This window comes from Ornithorhynchus anatinus, chromosome X1 (genome assembly GCF_004115215.2).
Source record: "Ornithorhynchus anatinus isolate Pmale09 chromosome X1, mOrnAna1.pri.v4, whole genome shotgun sequence".
In the NCBI taxonomy this organism is placed as follows: domain Eukaryota; kingdom Metazoa; phylum Chordata; class Mammalia; order Monotremata; family Ornithorhynchidae; genus Ornithorhynchus; species Ornithorhynchus anatinus.
The window spans coordinates 124,610,918-124,629,012 of record NC_041749.1 but is presented as its reverse complement, the minus strand read 5'-3'; the positions used below and the strand labels follow the sequence as shown (position 1 = coordinate 124,629,012).

The following is an 18,095-nucleotide window of genomic DNA, read 5'->3' as shown; positions in this document are numbered from 1 at the left end:
GGGATTGTCTCTATCTGTTGCCGAATTGTACATTCCAAGCGCTTAGTACAGTGCTCTGCACATAGTAAGCGCTCGATAAATGCTATTGAATGAATGAACGAGCTCACAGTCTTGAGGGGGAGACAGACATTAATATAAATAAATTGCAGATCCGACTAAGTTATGGATAGAATAAATTATGGATATGAAATTCCAATTTGACGTGTATAATTCTGGGAGCTGTTGTACAGGGAGAGGCAGGGACGATTGTTGCTCCCAACATTCTCCAACCCAAAGCAACTGTAACGGACGAAGACAACCGGAGCCAAGACCCAGATCAGGCACCCGGAACAGGTAAGTAAATCAATCAGTCAATCAATTATACTGATTGAGTGCTTACAGGGTGCAGAGTACCATAATGAGAGCTTGGGAGAGTACACTGTATGTGCACATTCCCTGCCCACGAGGAGCTTACAGTCTAGAGGGGGAGACAGACATTAATGAATTATGGCTATGGACATAAGCGCTGTGGGGCCAGGCAGGGACCAAGAGCGGTGTGGGAAGCCAGAGACACTGGTCTTTGTGATGAGGAAAAGGGCAGCTGGGAGGTCACTCACTTGCGTATGTCAGTTTGCTGGCCGCAGGTTTCCTTGGAATGATGGCAGGCGGGGTCTGTTGTCACCTTACAGGTCCTCTTCCTTACAAGGCGTCTGGTGGAAAGAGAAACAGAGTGTGCATTGATCACCAGAAAGCGAAATGCCCTCCAGGGGATCTGGGCCAGTTTGCATGCGCTCTGAACTGAAAGACCATAAGAAATAAATTTAGGTTGAAGGAAGGCTGCCGGGAAGAGCGAACCAAGTTAAAGCTTCCCGACCGTGCCCTTCCCCGCCCCTCCCCAACTCCCGCAACTGACATCACAGTCGGCAGGAATCCAGGCCAGGTATTCCCCAGGCCTTTCATCCCCAAGGACTGAGGACCTCAACCCCCTCTCTCCCCTTTCTCCTCCGCCCCCCCTCACTACAGCAAAGCTCAAAAGGGTTGGAAGCTAGAAGGGCTCATTTCTGATTTTTTGTTGTTGTTGTTGTTTGAAGTTGGTGACCATTGATCTTTTAATCCAGCGGGCTCAGTCCTGGTCTCTGGAATGCTGAGCCCCCGTGATGGGCTGTGCCCTGTACTGGGTACAGTGGGGATTTACCGAAGGTGGACCAGATATGGTCCCTGCCCTAAAGGAGCTTTCAGTCTCATGGGGAATGAAACTCTGGGTGGTAAAACTGTGCCAAGTGGGTGATTGCTGGTGATAGTGGGTCTCTATCTGCTGCTACATCAACAACCCTCAGATTTTGTAATTCTACTTAGAGGTTGGAAAGAGTTCCTCTCAGCGTGTGAGCAGAGAGAGGATGTATGAAACACAAAGTGCAATTTTGTTGTTGATTCAGAAGCAGGTCACTTATACGAGATCAAACGAGCTGTCGATACACAATGGGTGCTCACTTAGCGCTGTTGGCCAACTCTGGAGAGAGGGCAAAATTTGACTTAGGGCACCCATTCGAGCTTTCTAGAGGCCTTCGGTGAGCCCCTGATTAAGTCTACTCTGGACTGGGATACAGTAGTGATTGTGAGCCCACTCTATTCAGGGCTCAGGAGAACCCTGGGGAATAATTGTCTGTGCTGTCAGTGAGCCGCTAGGCTAAGGGAAAAACGTTCACGGGAAAGGAAAATGGAGAAGCAGCGTGGCCTAGTGGAAAGAGCCCGGGCCTGGAAGTCAGACAAGACCTGGATTCTAATCTCCGTTCTGCCACTTGTCTGCTGTGTGACCTTGGGCAAGTCATTAACTTCTCTGTGCCTCAGGTACCTCATCTATAAAATGGGGATTGAAGCTGTGAGCCTCATGTGGGAAATGGACTGTGTCCGACCTGATTAGCTTGCTTCTACTCTAGCGCTTAGTACAATGCCTGACATAATGTAAGCACTTGATGAATACCATGGAAACAAAGCAATGTAAAAGTCTAACGGTCACCAACTTGGAGCAAAAATCAGAGGTGAGTGGCCTTAGCCCTTCCTACCTTCCAACTCTAGAGTCCTGTCCCTGCCCCCACCCCCTGCCCCAGCTTCACACTCTGCCCCCTCAGTCTGATGGAGATGAAGCCCCGCTGACAGGCAGGGGCAGAAGAACAATTCTCTCCTACTCCCCCCAACCATTGTGGAGAGAGGAAAAGTAAGGATTTGGATCCTCTCCCGCAAATCTTTCCCAATAAACCTGGTGTCCTCGGCAGCTCCTCAAACCCACGCCTTTGTCTTCCCGTGGGCTTATGGCAGGGTGGTACACGGACCCCAGTCAGCATGATGGATCACTAATTAAGTTCCTAATGTGCAGAAACAACTCCTCTTAGCATGTGTCCAAGCAGAGCAAGGATGTAGAAGGCAGAAAATGCAATTTGGTTATTGATTCAGAGTTGGGTCACTTATACAAGTTCAATCAAGCTGTTGATATACAATGTTCATCACTAGGCTACGATGCGGGGGAAGGTACTGAACTTCAATTCAATTCCCCACCCGCCCCCCTCCCCGCACCACCAATTCTAGGGCAACTGAGAATGGCCCAGAGGCCACTGAGGCGGACACAGAGACAGCTTGGTTGATCTTGTATAAGTGACCCAACTCTGAATCAGTAACCAAATTACATTTTTTGCCTTCCACATCCTCACTCTGCTTGTCCCACATGAGGCTCACAGTCTAAGTAGGAGGGAGAACAGACATTGAATTCCCAGTTTACAGATGAGGGAACTGAAGCCCAGAGAAGTGAAGTGACCTGCCCAAGGTCACGCAGCAGGCAAGTGGTGGAGCCAGGATTAGAACCCTGGTCCTCTTACTCCCAGGCCCCTGCTCTTTCCACTGGGCCGTGCTGCTTCTTTCTCTCCTGCCCCAATGCTGTAGGAAGATGGCAAGCCCAGCCTATTCCAGAGCCAGGGAATCTCAGGAATCTTAGGAATTTCCCAGGATGGATTTAACTTGGGTCTTCCCCTGTGTCATGTTGCCAAGAAGAAATGTGAATTCTATCCATTTTAGAGGGTTATATCCAACGGGTCAACTAACTTCAGAAGCAAACGGGAGCATTCTATCCATTTAGCCTAAGGGTGAAATATCTTTGAAAACACATTTTGAGTGGTGTGTGTGTGTGTTTGTCTCCCCTTCTAGACTGTAAGCTCCTTGTGGGCAAGGAACATCTACCAACTCTTATACTGGACTCTCCAGTACTCTGCACACAGTTAAGCGCTCAATAAGTACCATTGATTGATCGATTGATATCAGGAAATGCTGTTGCCTTCACTCACTCACTCACTGCTAACATTTCCGGTGCACATACTAGATACCCAGCACCTGGTTCAGACATCTGGACGCCCCTCACTTCCAGCGTGGCACCACCAAGCCCCGTTGTGCTCATGACCGAACGTGATGACATCATATGCCATGTTTTGCAGAAGTGTGTGCTACTCTGCTGTTGGCCACGCCACCCCCGGGGCCGTCCCTCTACTAGCTCTGAGAGCCCAACTTCACCTAGCTAACAGGTCACTTTGTCCCACTGCCAACTTTGAGAAGGGCAGTGATGCAGCCAGCTTTGAGAGGAGCTGTGTGGTGGCCATTTTTGAAAAGGGTCATGCGGAAGCCATCTTTGGGAGGTCCGGCACGGCTGACCCCTGCCATGCAGTGCCCTGAGGCAGTGGCTTGCTCCGCTATTGACTGAAGCCAGTGCTGTAGGTAGTTAAGGCTCTCCTATGCACTCGGGAATGTACTAAGATATCCGTCACCTACCAGGTGCCTCTGTCTCATCTCTCTCCCTCCTGGTCCCCAATCAGTCAATCAATCAATCATTTATTGAATGCTTACTGTGTGCAGGGCACTATATTAAGCGCTTGGGAGAGTACAACACAACAATATAACAGACACATTTCCTGACGACAACGAACTTATAGTCTAGAGGGGGCGACAGACATTAATATAAATAAATTACAGATAAGTACATAAGTGCCGTGGGGCTGGGCGACGCAGCAGAGAATGGGAAAAGAGGAAATGGAGGCTTAGTTAGGGAAGGCTTCTTGGAGGAGATGTGGCTTCAAGAAGGTCTGAAGGTGGGGAGAGCGACGGTCTGTTGGATATGAAGAGGGAGGGCATTCCAGGCCGGAGGCAGGATGTAGGCTAGAGGTTGGCGGCGAGATAGAGATCGAGGTACAGGGAGTAGGTTGGCATTAGAGGAGCGAAGTGTGCAGGCTGAGTCGTAGTGGGAGAGCAGTTTAGGTGAGTTAGGAGGGGGAAAGATGATGCAGTGCTTTAAAGCCGATGGTGAGGCATTTCAGTTTGATGAGGAGGTGGATGAGCAACCACTGGAGGTTCTTAGGGAGTGGGGAAACATGGACTCAACATTTTTATAGAAAAATTAATTCATTCATTTATTCAATACTATTTATTGAGCGCTTACTATATGCAGAGCATTGTATAAAGCGCTTGGAATGTACAATCCAGCAATGGATAGAGACAATCCCTGCCCCAAAATGATCCAGGAAGCAGAGTGAAGTAATAATAATGATGATGGTATTTGCTAAGCGCTTATTTTGTTCCAGGCACTCTACTAAGCTCTGAATTGGGTACAAGCAAATCGAGTTGGACACTGCATGGGGCTCACAGTCTCAATCCTCATTTTATAGATGAGGTAACTGAGGCATGAAGAAGTGAAGTGACTTGCCCAGAGTCACACAGCAGACAAGTGGCAGAGTCAGGATTAGAACTCATGATCTTCTGACTCCCAGGGCCGTGCTCCATCCCCTGTGCCAAGTATGGTCTAGAGTGGGGAATGACAGGAAGCAGGGAGGTCAGCAAGGAGACTGATTCAGTAATCAACGTGGGATAGGATAAGTGTTTGGATTATTGTGGAGAGGAAAGGATGGATTTTAGCAATGTTGGGAAGTTTGAACCAACAGGATTTAGTGATGGATTGAATATGTGGTTTGAGTGAGAAAGAGGAGTCAAGGATAATGACAAGGTTACTGGCTTGTGAGATGGGAAGGATGGTGATGCTGTCTTCAGTGATGGGAAAGTCATGGGCAGGATAGGGTTTGGCTGGGAAGGTAAGGAGTTCTGTTTTAGACATGTTAAGTTTGAGGTGATGGCAGGCCATCCAAGTAGAGATGTCTTGAAGGCAGGAAGAAATGTGAGATTGCAGAGAGGGAGAGATGTAGATATGGGAATCATCCTCATAGAGTTGGTAGTTGAAGCCGTGTGAGCGAATGAGTTCTCCAAGAGAGTGGGTATAGATGGAGAAGAGAAGGGGACTCTGACCTGAACCTTGAGGGACTCCCACAGTTATGGGGTGGGAGACAGAGGAGGAGCCTGTGAAAGAGACTGAGAATGAGCATCCAGAGAGATAGAAGGAGAACCAGGAGAGGACAGTGTCAATGAACCCGATAAATCCTAAAGCTCGGTCTAAAATGGAGAGCGGCTGCTCTCTTGGCTTCACCCTCTCTCTCTGCCCTGCTCCATGCCCTCCGCTCCAGGGACGGGGTAGGGCTTGGGTGCTGTCATGATGGACGGCAGGGATCCAAGTCTCACGCACGTATGCCCATCTCCCTCCCGCCACCAAGGATCTGTACCCCACCGAGCTCCCTGCCTGCAGAAAGAGAAGAGATGAATATTTCCCAGATGTCGGGATAACAGATAAGCAAGTTGATATGGTTGTAAAATGAGGAAATTGGGATCTTTGCTTTGAAATGAACATGTTAGTCAGGGTAGCGGCACAAAAAAGAACAGCAGACTCCAGTCAGAACGAACCTTGAGATCTCAGATTTCTGTTTTGCAGAGTTTAGAAAGAACGGCTTACCTGGCTCTTTCAGGTTGCCTCAACCATGGGGATTCTGGTGAGGCGGGGGGGCTGGCTGGCTCTGTCACCTGGGATGGAACTAAATAACCCCCCTCTGGGTCCAGGAGTGCAGACACAGATTTCAAGACACAGACATGAGGCAAGGCAAGAAGGAAGAAGGTGAAAGGGCATCCCTTTGTTTTTCCAGCAAAGAGTGGGTGAGGCACCCTTTTTCACCTATCGCTTTTTTTTTCCTAGCTCTGCCCCTGGCCTGCTGTGTGACCTTGGGAAGTCACTTCACCTCTCTGGGCCTCAGTTTCCTCCTCTGTAAAATGCCTGCTCTTTCCCCTCCTCACAGGGGTATGTGAGGACAAAATACAATAATATCAATATGCCAATGCTTTGGAATCATAAAAGTCTTTTTAAAACATAGAAGTGAACTAAATAGCCCTATTTGTTTGTTTCAGTGAGGAGACCATGTCATTCCTGTATAAACTTGCATTTTTATCAATCCTCTAGTTGTCTTAATCCTCAAATGCAGGGCTGGACAGTTATTTGGGCTAGAGAATCACTTACCTTGTTGTCCTAAGTTGTCGATTGCTGCTCACCCCAAATATTTGATGTCTAATTTATAATGGAAGAGGTGTCTGGGTGCTGCAAATTGGCACCTATCTCACAGTTGACCAAGTTTCTTTCTTTGTCCCAGTAACCCCAGCTGAAAAGTGGGACTCAGTCGGTCAAGCATATTTATTGACTGTTTACCATGTGCAGAGCACTGTACAAAGCACTTGGGAGAGTACAATATAAAAGAGTCGGTGGACATGTTTCCTGCCCACAACGAGCCTACAGTCTAAAGGGGGAGATGAACATTAATGTAAATGAATAAATCATGGATAGGTACATAAGTGCTGTGAGTCTGAGGGAGGGGTGAATAAAGGGCGCAAATCCAAGTGCAACTGACTTGGTTGCCCTGGACCAGCAGAGACCAGTATAGACCAAACTGTTGCACTGCAATTAGGAAAGGGACAGCTCTTTTTGGGCAGATGCTTCATAAGGATCATACGAATCCTGTGGCAAGGAGACAAAAGTGAAAACAGTACAGGGTGCTGTGAACAGTAAATAATAATACTTGTGGTATTTTCTAAGTGCCTACTACATGTCAAGCACTCTTCTAAGTGCTGGAGTGAATATGAGATAATCAGGTCAGACACAGTCCCTGTACCACACAGGGCTCACAGTCTAAGGAGGAAGAGCAGGTATTGAATCCCCATTTTACAGATGAGGTAAATGAAGCACAGAGAAGTTAAGTGACTTGCCCAAGGTCACACAGCAGACACGTGGCAGTGCTGGGATTAGGACCCAGGTCCTCCTACTCCCAGGCCCGGGCTCTCCCTACTAGGCCCCACTGCTCCTCACGACACGACACAGTAAAGGTCAGTCTGTGTGGGCACGCAAGCGCACAGTGTAGCCAGGATTATGGGTCCTGCATTGGTCTTTTCAGGCACACACGCTCCTAAGGGTGAATTTCACCATCTGTGGCATTTTCTCTGAGCACTAAAGTAACACATACTCCCCGGCCCCTCGCCGCCACCCCCACCCCCACCCCCCTCCACCCCCCAACATTCTGTGTATCCATCCTAGCAATAGGATAACTCTCACACACTTCCACTGAAAGGTGGAGGGGCAGGGGAAGTGGAATTGGAAGCTAGAAGAGCCTGACTGACTCCCCACCCCCACCCCTCGCACACCCAAAGATTGTGGGATTTGGTACAAACACTCAGTTGTTGGGGCCAGAAGTGCCCTGATTCCCTGGGCAAATGGAACCAGAAAACATTGCCTTTCTCGCTGTTTTACAGGAGGTAAGCCCGCAGTCTGGAAGAAAGTTATAAAAATAGAGCCCCGCTGCCACCAAATAAGCCTTCCCAAATGTACCTTCCACTGTTTGTCTTATCTAACTCAAGGGTTATCTAGTGGCTCGGTGTTTTTCTGTTCCACAGGGCAGCAGCCTGGAAGCAAGCCCATGGCCCCTTTCTCCCCTGCAACCCACGATCGCCAAGGTGACTTGGCCTTCAGTGGAGGAAGAAATAGAAGTGGTGACCGTCCCCAGCTAGCGACCAGGTGAGAATCTGCCCTCTCCCAGCACCTTTCTAGGGCCAATCCCCACGGCCACAGAAGAACAGGTTTTAATAAACAATTCAAGCAGTGGCGTGTGGAGTGGGACAGGAGAGGCCTTGAGCGGGGCTACTCGGTCACCAGCAGGATATGCCTGGGGCAATTGGAGGGATGGACCCCAAGCCTATTTTACTTCCCCACTTGTCCTCGCCCTCGCGGGTCTCGGACTCTCTGAGCAGAGCCCTATGCTTCCATTCCCTCTCTCGGTCTCCTTCCCTGACTTGTGTGTGGCCAGTGGACTCTTGTTCTCTAAGGAGCTTCCATCTCTCCTCTCTGACTCACTCTCTAATTGGATTTTCTGACAACAGGGTTGAGAGCTTGTACTCTTAGCTATCAAGAGGCTCTGTGATGAAAAAAAAGTTCACTTTATGTATGATAACCAGATTTGTGCAAGCTATAAGTGGAACAGGGGGACAGGGTCTCGGGAGGTGGGGCCCACATGGCAGAGAAGCAGAGATGGTCAGAGGCAGGGGGTTGCACAAAGAAAATGGGAGAGACGGAGGGAGACAGAAAGACAAAGAAAGAAAAGAGGAGGGCAGAGAAAAGTGGGGACAAAGAACAGGAACCTCCACCATCCCACATATGCACGCAACTATGACCCCTCCCCAACACACACACACACACACACACACGCACACAAACACACACACACCTCTCTCTCTCTTTCTCCTCTGCCAGTGAGGGCCATTCAAGTCTCCCCTAGGGCCCTGCTAACAGGCGGATTCTACAGTGAGGTGTTCTCAAAATCTCCAGTGCTGGGGGACCAGACTAGTTTACGGAGGGTTTGCTTACCTTTCCTAGAATAGGGGTAGGCAATTTTTTTTTTTTGAGGGGCTTTATAGTTCTGGCCTCTCTGTGGGGTTTTGGCAAATGTCAAGTCATCCCAAACAGGGTAATTCTAACGAGGATATCAGCCTTCAGAATATTTGGGAGGAGAAATCAATCCAGTGGGACATGCCTAAGGGCAGTGAGAGAGCCGGGAGCTATGGATACACAGCAACAGGATACAGTAAGTCAATAATGTGGTTTCACTCTCTGGGGCTCCATGAGAGGAGTCACCCTCGGACCCTGAGGGGTCTGGGCAGATGACCACAAAAACGAGTCAGGTTTTAACTTGGCAGTGCCAAGCAGAATGTGGCACTATTCTTGTCTCTGCCTACAATCCTCATTCATTTCACAAGACTGAATTTGAAAAATGTCTAATGAGGAGAGGCTCTTGACCTGTGTAAAGTACCCAGGAAAATAATATTACTTTTAGAAAGCCCTGCCTAGAAATAAATGAGTCAAGCTCTTCATTCCTCTTTCACTGAGATAGGATGTCTTCAAAAACACATCAAAGAGAGACTCAAAACTTCTGGGTTTCCTTCACTGTTCTGCGGTCAAATCGTGTGGCCTAGTGGAAAGAGCCCAGGCCTGGGAGTCAGAGGACCTGGGTTCTAATCCCGGCTCTGCCCCTTGTGTGCCGTGTGCCCTTGGGCAAGTCACTTAACTTCTCCATGCACAAGTTTCTTCATCTGTAAAATGGCAATGAAATACTTGGCCGGTTATATGACGGATTGATGCATTTTGCTCTGAGAAACTTAATCATGTGGAATCCTTCAAGATGATCCCATGAAGGATAAACTGCCTGCATAATTTAAATTACAAAGTGGCCAAACCTTGGGGGCAGGGGGTGGCCCTGGGGAAGAGGGAGGTGGGACCTTCCTCCAGAGCTGGCCCCCATGGCAGAGGCTGGGGGGACAGGATGGGGAACGGACTAGGGAGTGTGCGCCCTGCTACGACCCCGCCGCTGCTGCTGTCGCTACCAGGGACACGAGTTGGGACGGCAGCAGCGACTGCCAGGCTGGTGGTAGATTGTGTCGTATGACTGGCGGAAGTCTACCGTAGGGCAGGTGGAGCCACGTTGGGCTGTAGTTCAACCCCTTCAGTTCAGGAATGGTAGAACTGATGGGACGCCCAGAAAAATTCCTAAAACGCCTTTTATGCAAATCACACCCCCATGGTGAACCCACTTGGCCTCCCTCCCTTTAGACTGTGAGAGCCCCACATGGAACAGAGACTGTGTTTGATCTGATTTTCTTGCATCAACCCCCATGTTTAGTTCAGTACTCGGTACATAGTAAGCACTTCATAAATACCACAAATATTATTATTCTGCCTCTCCCCAGTTCCTCTATTATAAATTAGCCATTAATTAAAAAATGCCTCAGACCTTGGGCACAAACACATTCTTCCACAAGTAGTCCAATTTTACATTTTAGAGAACAGATCCCTGCCTTTGAGGTTAACTCTTTCAAGGGGCAATAAGAAAGAATCATCTGTCAAGAGTTTTGTCTCCATGCCCAGGACGCTGACTTGCTTAAAAATCTTTGGGTTTGGCAAAATTCCACAGAAGCTGGATCAGCTTCTTTCTGTCACTGAAAAAGAATTAAGTATGTTTTCCGAACCACAAGATACACTGGACACCAAGCAAAAGGAGAGCTGAAGATTCAGTAACCCTGGATGCTTACTGTCTCAGGGGTAATCCACCTATTAATACTTGTGCCTAGCAATAACCTAAAGAAAGTACACTATTATAATTGAATGAAAATTTCTTGGTAATATGTTTCAAATGGCTCACAAATAACATGAACAATTCACACCCAGGGAAGTTAGTACTCAGGAGGACTGCAGGAAATCATTTTTATGCCTGAGAAATGTGAGCAATTCAAGAAACAGTCAGAGTTTGTGCTAGTCCCTACAATAGAAACTTTCTTCCTGCAAACCTGTTTTTACAAATAAAAAGTCATGTTTTTGTTCTGTGGCTGCATTTGTATGCCTGCCTTCTGCCTCTGAATTTTCACCTTCGGTCCTACTTATCAGTCTGCATTGTTCTGCCTACATTTAGCCTTCTCACCGAATGTCCATTTTAGCCCACCCCCTTTACCCCCAACCCATGCTGTTCAGGTTTTTGGATTGGGTACCTAATGGACTCAAGCACAAACGATTTCACCTCACTTCTTTCTTGTGTTGGCCTGTCAAGGGACCCTTTTTGTCCAAATTCTATGTTTATGCATTTCCTTATGGTAGCCATGTGAAAATTGGGTTTGTCTGGGTGTCGGGGTGCAGTGCAGTTCCTTCATGTTCTCAGTATGTGAAACGCTATACTGGGCACTTACTCGATGTCCACTGTGTGCAGAGAACTGTACTGGGTACCTACTCTGTGCAGAATGCTGAATAATAGCAATGATAATAATAACATTTATTGCCAAGCACGGTATTAAGTGCTGGAGTAGATTAGGTCCCGATGAGGTTCACAGTCTAAGTAGGAGGGAGACTAGGATTGAAACCCCAATTTGCAGATGAGGGAACTAAGGTTCAGAGAAGTGAAATGATTTGCCCAAGTTCACACAGCAGACAAATGGCAGAACTGGGATTAATAATGGTGGTATTTATTAAGCGCAGACTATGGACCAGGCACTGTATTAAGCACTGGGTTGGATACAGCTCAGCCGGACTCCCAGACTTGCTCAACCCTGGTATCTGACTGAAAAGGCCTAAAATGGTGGCTTTGGGGCTTATGAATTCTTTGAAGGTTGACCCCTTCCTGTCCTCCCTCCACCCTTAAAATCTCTGTCCCCATCCCACCCACTCAGAAGGAAAATTTGGCTCCACTGTATAGTATACATGCCATGGGAGCAGGACAAAAAACATAGCTGGAACTGGTAATAGCCAGAGTATATACAAATGAAGGTGAATAAATGAGTGGAGTTCATAAATCCATAGATTCACAACTGCTACAGGTAGGTGGCTGTTGGGATGATGTGAACAGGGCTGCTGGGATGGAATCAGGGAAGGTTTCCTGGAGGAGGTGTGTTTTCAGAAGGGCTATGAAGATGGGGAGGGACATGGTCCTGGTGGATTTGAGGGGGGCAGGAGCTCTAAAATAATGATCAATAATCATGATATTTGCTAAGTGCTTACTATGTGCCAGTCCTCTAGACTTGTAAGCTCCTTTTAAAAAAATGGTATTACAGTGGTATTGAGACATGGGCTTACTATGTGTCAAGCACTGTTCTAAGTGCTGGGGTAGATACAAGTTTATTAGGTTGGACAAAGTCCTTGTCCCACATGGGGCTCACAGTCTAAGTAGGAGGGACTAGGTTTTACTCCCCATTTTACAGTTGAGGAACCTGAGAGACATTAAGTGACTTGCCCAAAGTCACACTGCCTAATTGATTGAGAAATAGGATAATGTGGGCAGGGAATGTGTCTGTTTATTGTTGTATTGAACTCTCCCAAGAGCTTAGTACAATGCTCTGCACACAGTAAGCTCTCAATAAATATGATTGATTGAATGAATGAATGAGTAAAACCTAAATTGGATAGTATTTCCAGATGGGAGTGGTCAGCAGTGTCAATAGAGGCCAAGCTGTCAAGGAGGATTTAGGGCAGAGTAGAGCCTATTAGTCTTGATCGAGAGGTCACTGGAGATCTTGGGGAATAATAATAATAAAAATGAATGATTATAATAGTTGTTAAGCACTTACTATTCTAAGCACTGGGATAGATACTAGTTAATCAGGTTGGACACAGTCTAATCACGGCTCTGCCACTTATCTGCTGTGTGACGTTGGGCAAGTCACTTCACCTTCCTGGGCCTCAGTTACCTCATCTTTAAAATGGGGATTGAAACTGTGAGCCCATGTGGGGCAGGGACTGTGTCCAACCAAATTTACTCATATCCACCACAGTGCTTAGTACAGGGCCTGGCACACTGTAAACACTTAACAAATACCGTCATTATTATGTCCCCCAGTCTCACAGTCTTAATTCCCATTTTACAGATGAGGCAACTAAGGCATAGAGAATAATAATAATGATGGTATTTGTTAAGCACTTACTATGTGCCAAGCACTGTTCTAAGCTCTGGGGTAGATGCAAGGTAATCAGGTTGTCCCACGTGGGGCTCACAATCTTAATACCTATTTTACAGATGAGATAACTGAGGCACAGAGAAGTTAAGTGACTGGCCCAAAGTCACACAGCTCACAAGTGGCAGAGCTGGGATTAGAACCCAGGACCTCTGATTCCCAAGCCGGTGTTCTTTCCATTAAGCCACGCTGCTAGTCAAGTGACTTGATCGAGGTCACACAGCAGACAAATGGTGGAGATGGGATTAGAACCCAGGTCCTTTTGACTCCCACACCCAGGCTTTATCCACTAGGCCACCCTCCAGTGGAAGCCAAGGATGTATACATCTGTTCAAGGAGTATAGACAGAAATGAGAGCAGAGAGGTGAGGTGATGGCTGAAGGGAGAAGTGGGATTCAGAGGCTTTTTTTAGGAGAGGGGAGGTGTAAGCATTTTTTAAAAATGGTATTTGTTAACTGCTTACTATGTGTCAAACTCTTCCAAGCGCTGGGGTAGCTACGAATTAATTAGGTCAGACACAGTCCCTATTCTGCATGGGGCTCAAAATCTAAGTAGGAGGGAGAACAGGTATTTCATTCATTCATTCATATTTATTGAGCTCTTACTGTGTGCAAAGCACTTGGGAGAGTATAACAGTAAACAGACACATTCCCTGGATTTAATCCCCATTTTAGTTGAGGAAACTGAGGCACAGAAAAGTTAAGTGACTTGCCCAAGGGTACCCAGGAAGCACTTGGCAGAGCCAGGATTAGAACTCAGGTCCTCTGACTCCCAGGCCTGGGCTCTTTCCACTAGGCCATGCTGCTTCGCACGGAGCCGAGGGGAAAGAGCCATCAGAGAGTGAGTCATCAGGGAGGGAAGAAGCGTGGGCACAGAGGATTTCAAAAGGTGGGAGCGGATGGGGCCTGGGGGACAGGTAAGGGTTAGATTTTGATAGTAGGTGGGAGACCTCCTCTGGAGGCACAGTTGGGAAAAAGGAGAAAGTAGGCTGGGGACAGGGGAAAAGGCAGCTTGATCTCTGGGAAAGTTCCCATTTGGTGGTCTGTATTGTAGCAACAGCTTAGTTCGGGTGGTCAGGGGCAAGAGAAGGGGGAGGCAGGGACATGGGGGCTTTGGGAAGCAACAGTTGGAGAGGGAGGAGACAGGGACTTGAAGGGCTGTGAGAAGGAGTGCGAGACCTAAACTGTTAGCTCACTGTGGGCAGGAAACGTCTCTGCTAATTCTCTTGTATTGCACTCTCCTAAGAGCTTAGAATAGTACCCTGCATGTAGTGAGTGCTCAATAAATACCATTGATTGATTGACCTGGAATACTTAGTGTGCGTTGTTGCCATGGGAGTCAACGAGGGAGGTAGAATAATGTTACTGAGTAGAGTTACAGCAGATGGGCAGAGTTGTGGCAAGAGAGGTTTAATTTGAAATGGCAGAAACCTGTCTGACAATTTCTGCCAATACTGCTCATGCTCCATCATTTGCCTGCTGTATGACCTTGGGCAAATCACTACATTTCTCTGGGCCTCAGTTTCCTCATCTGTAAATTGGGGATTCAATCTCTGCTGTCCTTCTGACTTTGATTGTGAACCCCATGTGGGACAGAAACTGTGTCCACTCCAGTCCATACTTCACTCTGTTGCCCGGATTATCTTTCTACAGAAACGTTCAGGGCATGTCACCCCCCTCCTCAAAAGTCTCCAGTCGTTGCCTGTCCGCCTCCGTATCAAACAAAAACTCCTCACCATTGGCTTTAAAGCTCGTCATCACCTTTCCCCTTCTAACTCACGTTGCTCCTCTCCTTCTACAACCCAGCCCGCACATTCTGCTCCTCTGGTGCCGCTAACCTTTTTATTGTGCCTCAATCTCGCCTGTCTCGCTGCCAACCCCTGGCCCACGTCCTACTTCTCTGCCTGGAACACCCTCCCTCCTCAAATCTGCCAGACAATCACCCTCCCCGCTTTCAAAGCCTTATTGGAGGCACAGCTCCTCCAAGAGGCCTTCCCAGACTAAGCCCCACTTTTCCTCATCTCCCACTCCCTTCCCTGTCACCCTGACTCACTCCCTTTGGTTTTCCCCCCATCCCCACCCAACGGTATTTATGCATATATCAGTAATTTTATTTATTTATACTGATCCCTGTTAATTTGTATTGATGTCTGTCTCCCCCACTGTAGATTGTGAGCTCATTCATTCATTCATTCATTCATTCATTCATTCATTCATTCATTCATTCATTTATTCACAAGAACAGTGCTTGGCACATAGTAAGTGCTTAACAAATACCATAATTATTATTATTGTTCATTTGATCATATTTATTGAGTGCTTACTGTGTGCAGAGCACTGTACTAAGCACTTGGAAAATACAATTCAGCAATAAAGAGAGATAATCCCTGCCCATACCCGGTTTACAGTCTAGAAAGGGGGAGACAGACATCAAAACAAGTAAACAGGCATCAATATAAGTAAATAGAATTATAGATGTATACATAAGTGCTGTGGGGCGGGGAGGAGGGGGAAGAGCAAAGGGAGCGAGTGGAGGTAACGTGGAAGGGAAAGGGAGCTGAGGAAAAGGGGGGCTTAGTCTGGGAAGGCCTCTTGGAGGAGGTGCACCTCCAGTAGGACTTTGAAAGGGGGAAGAGTGATTGGCAGATTTGAGGAGGGAGGGCATTCCAGGCCAGAGATAGGACATAGACCAGGGGCTGGTGGCAAGACAGGTGAGATGGAAGCCCAGTGAGAAAGTTAGCACTAGAGGAGCAGAGTGTGCGTGCTGGGATGTAGAAGGAGAGAAGGGAGGTGAGGTAGGAGGGGGCAAAGTGATGGAGAGCTTTGAAGCCAATAATGAGGAGTTTTTGTTTGATATGGGGTTGATAGGCAACCACTGGAGATTTTTGAGGAGGGGTGACATGCCCTGAACGTGTTTGTAGAAAGACAATCCGGGCAGCGGAGTGAAGTATGTACTGAAGTGGGGAGAGACAGGAGGTTGGGAGGCCAGAAAGGAGGCTGATGCATTAATCCAGTCGGGACAGGATGAGTGATTGTCCTTTGTGGGCAAGGATTGTCTCTCTCTATTGCTGTATTGTACTTCCCCAAGCGTTCAGTACAGTGCTCTGCACACAGCAAGTGCTCAATAAATACGATTGAATGAATGTGCCTGACCTGATTATTTTGTATCTGCCCCAGGGCATAGTACAGTGTTTGGCACATAGTAAACTCTTAACCAATACCAGTGTTATTGTTGTTCTCATTATTCTTATTCTTATCATTATTAATATTGTTACTTTAATGATGAGTGAAGGAACAGAGGTCAACCTAGGGTTTGGGAATGTTGGAGAGAATAGCAGTGGGGAGATGGGATTTTGGGGGGCATTGAGGGAAGCTTATTGGGGAATCCAAGAGGAGCTTTAGAGAATTTCACAAGCTCATAATTTATTTCCAATCTGAAATATGAAGGCTTGTCTGAATGCAAACATTAGCAGATTTGGACCACATCTTTGTAGAATAACTGACGTGGCCAAAATTGGAGAAAAACAATTTCATTGAAGATCAAATTTTTGGCAAGAATGGTAAAGATTTCAGGTAAAAATCGAGGTTAGAAATGGAAAAAGAGTAATTTTTGAAGTTTTTCCGGCAGAAAAGTACCTCGTGTGCATATCTTTTCCTTGTGCCTGATGACCCACGTGAAGGACACCAAGATTTGGGGTTTGTGATGGTATTAAGCCAACATTTTCCTCCAATAACACCAGAGATGATAAATTCTAGCTTTTTAGAAAGGATCCAACAGGAAATGTTGTGAATTCATGGAATTGAATTTTGCAAAAAAATAATCCTGAAGTGAAATTGTCAGGATTCTTGGAAAGTCAGCTTTAGGTTAGAGCTGCACTCACGTGTCTTTTGTTACTGATCTAGAAGATCTGGTTATTATTATGATAGTAATTATGTTATTATTAATAATTATATATTTAATGGTATTTTTAAAGCACTTACTATGTGACAGGTACTGTACAAAACATTGGGGTAAATCCAAGCTAATCAGGTTGAACACAGTTTATGTCCCTTGTCACAGTCTTAATCCCTATTTTACAGATGAGGTAACTGAGGCACAGAGAAGTGAAGTGAATTGCTCAAGGTCACCCAGCAGACAAGTGACAGAGCCAGAATTAGAACCCAGTTCCTCTAACTCTCATGCCAGGGCTCTTTCCACTAGGCCATGCTGCTTCTCAGTATATTAATATATTGCTTAGAATGGTGGTGGTGGTATTAAGTGAGCACTTACTATATGCCAAGCACTGGGCTAAACATTGGAATGGATACAAGATAATCACATTGGATACAGCACCTGTCCCACATGGGGCTCACAGTATCCCTTTGAAAAGAAGCCCCAAGGGGATATTTTTATCAATCAACATTATTTATTGAGTACTTACACTGGGCAGAGTCCTGTACTGAATGCTTCTTGGAGTACAATAGAGTTAGCACAGGACTGGAAGTCAGGAGACCTGAGATCTAATCCCAGCTCACCTCTTGTCTTCTGTGTGTCCTCGGGCAAGTCACTTCATCTCTCTGTAACTCAGTTTCCTTATCTGTAAAAGGAGGATTAAATACCCATTCTCCCTCCCCTTTACACTGTGGGCCCCAGGTGGGACTGGGGATTGGATCTGATTCATTCATTCATTCAATAGTATTTATTGAGCGCTTACTATGTACGAAACACTGTACTAAGCGCTTGGAATGTACAATTTGGCAACAGATAGAGACAATCCCTGCCCAATGACAGGCTCAATTGTACTGTAGCTACCCCAGTGTGTACCGCAGTGCTTGGCACATAGTGCTAAACAAAAACCACAATTACTATTTTTAGTTGCAGACATGATCGTGGCCCTCAAGGAGTATACAGTTTAGAAGGAGAGATTGTATGGGGTCCCTGAAAATCTGGTTGGAAAAAAACAACCCTTTTTTCACAGTTCCCTCACCTTTTCTAGAATGCTCCATATAAACTGTCTGACATCAATCAGTGAATCAATCAGTCATATTTACTGAGCACTTACTGTGTGCAGAGCAGTATACTAAATCTTTGGGAGAGTACAGTGTCACAGAGTTGCCGGACAAGTTCCCTGATGACAACGAGATTACAGTCTAGAGGGGGAGACAGGCATTAATATAAATAAATCAATTATGAATATGTACACA

At 46.7% G+C, this 18,095-nt stretch overlaps 1 protein-coding gene across 1 annotated transcript in view; it reads right to left on the bottom strand.

The window, feature by feature from the left end:
• Nucleotides 1-18,095, bottom strand: part of LOC100680566 (protein BEAN1-like) — a 92,554-nt gene that overhangs the window by 64,338 nt on the left and 10,121 nt on the right. Inside the window, exon 2 of the mRNA XM_029049781.2 lies at nucleotides 597-689. The gene's annotated coding sequence lies outside the window, so the exon portion shown is untranslated. The remainder of the gene's footprint in view (nucleotides 1-596; nucleotides 690-18,095) is intronic.